Source organism: Erinaceus europaeus, chromosome 8 (genome assembly GCF_950295315.1).
Source record: "Erinaceus europaeus chromosome 8, mEriEur2.1, whole genome shotgun sequence".
Taxonomy (NCBI): Eukaryota; Metazoa; Chordata; class Mammalia; order Eulipotyphla; family Erinaceidae; genus Erinaceus; species Erinaceus europaeus.
This window is the reverse complement of record NC_080169.1, coordinates 79,566,171-79,571,166: the sequence shown is the minus strand read 5'-3', so window position 1 is coordinate 79,571,166 and position 4,996 is coordinate 79,566,171.

Below are 4,996 nucleotides of genomic sequence, written 5' to 3'. Positions count from 1 at the left end.
TAACATTTCTTACTAGACTAACGCTTGGCATTAAGACCTAGTAGTTGGCAGTTTTAAGGTCTTCTGTTATTTTTTTTTTTTAAATTAGCTAGCACGTTTATTTTTAATTTGAAAAGCTAAAAGATTTTGTTCATTAAACCTTATGGTGCTTTTTAGATACCATGTCGAAATCAAAAGTATTTTGCAATGTTGTAGAAATAGAGAAAATTGCTAAAATGTGATGTTTGTTTCTCCTTAGAAAAGTGAATCAGCATCCAACAAAAATCTACAAATTTTCCTGCTCTTATTTCCTAGTCATAATTACTAGATAAGTAAGAGAAAAAAAAATCAAGCATATGGAGTTTTGCCTCACGGATACTACTCATTCTCCTTTACTTCTGCTATTTCACTATAAGAATATTGACTTACAAGTGGGTACAATTTCTTATTTTATCATAATATATGTCTGCACATAGCTCCTAATACAAAAAAAGTATGTCCTCTTCCACCATCAAGCACTGGATCCTCAATGCCCACTCAATTCCCTATCCCAACTCTATCCCTCCAAGTTTTGGGCCTTGCTGTAGCAGACCAGCCATAATCCAAGTTACACCCTGTTTTGCCTTTATTTCCCTTTATTCTAAGTTCTACCTGTGAGTGAAATCATCTGGTATTCTTCTCTAGGGGATTCTACCAAAAACAAACAAACAAAAAAACATGTATGTACGCCAATGTTCATAGCAACACTAGTTATAAAAGCCCAAATATTTTAAAAAGCCCAGATGTCCAGTGATTAGAAGAAAGTTGTGATACATATACATAGTGGAATACTACTCTGCTGGAAGAAATGATGAAAGTCTTTTGTTTCGTCTTGTGTGAAGCTTGTAGGAATCATGCAAAGTGAACTAAGTCAGAAGGAGAATTTTTTATTCACTCCATCCTCTGTGCCCTTAACACCTACCGTTAAGGTTCCTAGGAAAATACATGAGTTCTGAGGTGGAAGCCTGATAGAAACCCAAGTAGTTTCAGCTTTATCTGCCTTGGCACATGTTGAGGAAAGCCTAGGATTCTGATGAGTCATGGTACCCATAATTGAAGTTTCTGAGCAATTTAATTATGAACTTTGAAAAAAATCAGCTATTTGAAATTCTAATAATTCTCCAGTGCTAATTCAACAAATCCAGGCATCTCTTATCATGACCTACACACTCTCAAGCTGTATGAGACTAGGTTTTTGCCAGAGCCTCAAGTTCTGTTGGAGAGAATCAGTAGTAATATAACAATATTGAAACTAAGGAGTGTCCTCATCTTGGCAGTTATGTATTAGACTTAAAAATTGACTCCTATGCCAACAGTTCAGTATTTAGGTTGTTTAATAGCAAACCTATCTGGAAAAGAATCATATGCCTAGTAATGTACTATGAGACTTGGAGGGGAAAATTAACACCTTTTGAAACATATTTTATCAAGTTTTAACAAGTTATTTCCTTAGTGTGTCACAGCAGAACTTTTTAAATGAGAGGATTTCATACAGAATCATTTTCAATACAGAGTGAATCCTCAATGGGCTGTAATGTGTTATAGAAGATTTGGGAACTCAGAGAGGGTAGTGAGAAGTCTCTATCATAGAACAAGGAGATAATTTGATTGAGGGTGAAATATACTAGTACCTGTCTTGGGGAAATGTGGAAATGTATCTTGTGACAACAAAGAGGCTGTAAATCGACATTTTCCCAGAAAAGTGATAGTGAATTGGAAAAGAAAAAGTGATTTCTGCTTGTTGAATTGAAAATTATAGTAGTAATCACATTTGACTTCTATAGAGTCTTTTTAGCTGAAGAAAACACTCCTTTTAATGTTTTGTAAATTGAGTGAGAAGTAAACAAGAAGAATATCAAAGGAGCCAAACATGGAGATAAGCAAAACATTTTCAACTGAGAACCAGGAATTCACTGGATGCTGGCAAGGTAGAGTGACCAGGATGCCTGCTCCAGATGGTGCATTTAGAATAAACTTCACACCAGCAACCAGCCACTTAGAGCAGGCATTAGAATAATTTATCTTTGCCTTTTTCATAATGCAAGGCTATTGATATTCTCCAAAGTGTGAAAAACTTACGGAATTCAAGTATGGGGTTGAAGAGAGAAGTGGAAAATTAGCATTTTTTTTTAATTTCACTTAGTTTATTTTGGGTTTGATGCCATGAGCTTCAGAATGTATTTTGACTGATTTTTTTTTCTGTTTACAACTCATGTACTATTTAACTGACGAAGTGCAAAGTTGTCTATTAGAGAGATGTGATAATTGTTTCCATTTTTGAAAATCTTTAAATGTAACAGTACAGAACAAATATATTTACCTAATGTATAAATTATTTTATGTAAAGTAACACTACCTATTATTGCTGTTATATAGTGCATATATAATGTAACCTTTAAAATATTTTATTATAAAGTAATATGTTCATTTTAGAAGATCCATAGTTGGGTAGAGTGGAGCTGTCAGTGCCTCCCTCCCCAGCATTAATATCAAAGCAAAAATAAGGTATGGGATACCATGTATACAGAAAAATACCTGGGGCTGAATGTTGGCTCACCCAGCTAAGTGTATATATTACCGTGCACAAGATCTGGGTTTAAGCCCCTGTGGGGTGGGGGTGGTAGAAGAAACTTCAATAGTGTTGAAGCATTTCTGTAGTTGTCTTTCTTTGTCCTGCTTACCCTTCAATCTAGTTCAATCAAAGAAAAATGCTTAAAAAGAAAAAGAAGTTATCTTCCAGGAGAGGCAGATTGTAATCATGCACACATTGAGCCCCAGCAATAACCCTAATGGCAATTAGAAAACTCAATTCCTACAATAAGAGCCACATAGCTCAATATCCAGGAAGTGAAATAGACAAATACCTATCTCCAAAGAAAATAGCACGCCTCCCACCCCGCAACATACATACACAATAAGCCACAAATTAAAGAGATATTTAAGTTTTTTGGCTTTGGTTTAGGAATTGGAAGCAAAGGACAGACTATACTGAATTTTCATCTCTAATATCTTATTCCTCCACATTTGAAATAGCATGATGGGAATCTAAAAGCTAAAAGAAAGAGTGAAGTCATGAAATGGTTTCATAACCATCTATCAAAACTTGGCTATTTACTATTTGCAGCCATATTGAAATTCACATTCCACTGGAATTCACAGACCATGGGGGCAGAATTTATAGCTCATAGTATGTTCCAGTCTGCCTTTCTATTCCCTGAGCACGAGAGTGTGTGCAGTGATATAATTACGGAGATTAAATACCCCACTTTATATCAGATGGGAACCCATACACACAACAAACTAGTGACTGTTGAGTACTTGTAAACATGAACTTATGGTCAATACAGTTTCAAACACAACCCCCACCTTGTCCCCTATCCATGCCATCATGTAACAGCAAACACAATTGAAAGCTGAGGAAATCACATGTACTGTTAGACATAGGAATGTTGAAGAAAATCCCAAATGTAACGTAGTTATATAAATGTTCTAAGGAGAACATCAAAATTCTTGTTCTAAAGATACTCACCAAAATGAGTAGTTCAATGAATGAAAACCTTAATAAAAAGTTAAAGTATGAGAGAAAAACAGAAAAGGAAAAAATACAGTAGCTCAACTAAAAAGTATATAGCCAAAGTGGCCCATCAGCACAAAGAAAGATGCTAGCAGTTTATCTCGTGAGTTGGAGGATAAGGAAGAGGAAGCCATAAACCACCAGCCAAACAAAGACTCCTTACAGAATGGGAGATATTTATATGCTATACATCAGACAAAAGGCTAATAGCCAAAATACATAAAGATATCACCAATATCAGTAAAATCAAACAAAAATAGTAATTTAAAAATGATCCCATTCAAATGTGGGGAGAGGATATGAATAGAATATTCAACAAAGTAGAGATCCTAAAAGCCAACAAACGTAAGGAAAAATATTCCAAGTCATTGCTTATCAGAGAAATGCAAATAAAGACAACAATGAGATGCCACTTCATGCCTGTGAAGAACATCATACATCAGAAACAATAGCAACAATAAATATTGGAGAGGTTGATGGAGTAGGGGTGTCAATTGGTCTACCCTCTGTGGAGATCAGTCTGGAGAACTCTAAGAAGGCTAGAAATGGATCTACCCTATGACTCTAATTCCTCTCCTGGGTATATATCCTAAGGAAGCAAACATACCCATCCAAAAAGATAGATGTATACCTATGTTCATAGCACAACAATTTGTAATATATATATATTACTAAGCTATTAAAATGATAAACTCACCTTCTTCACCTGTTCTAGGATGGAGCTTGAAGGAATTACATTAAGTGAGATAAACCAGAAAGAATGATGAATATGGATGATAGTACCCTTGGACAGAGTTGAGAAATAAAAACACAAAGGAGAAACAATGAAGAACTTGGACTGGGCTGGTGTATTGTACCAAAGTAAAGAACCCTGGAAGTCGGGGCAGGAGGCTTTCAGCTCCTGGTGCATTATGGTGGAGGAAGACCTAGGCTGGGGGATAAGAATGTTTTGCAGAAAACTGAGAAATTTTGCATACATATCAACAACTGAATTTACTGTAAACTATTAATCTACACAATAAAAATATTGAAAAGGAAACCCCAGAAAATATAAAAGAATTAAAACATGTGGAGAAAAAAGTCACAGGAAAACATTAGTAATGTCAGAAAAAGAAATGTAAGAGACAGAATACTTATTTGAAGAAATATTGAGGTCCTTACCAAACTGAAAACTCTAGATCTAGGAAGTTATAAACGCTTGAAGTAAAACACTCAACCCCAAGCTCACAAAGGCATATAATTAAATTTGTAAAGAACAAAGATAAGAGGATACTGGTTTTTTTTGGGGGGGCAACATTTGTTTCCCCAACATTAGAAAAGTTCACGGGGGTAGGAGGAATGGAAGTAGCACAGCAGGTTAAACACAAATGGCACAAAGCACAAGGACCCATTTTCTGGGTGGTA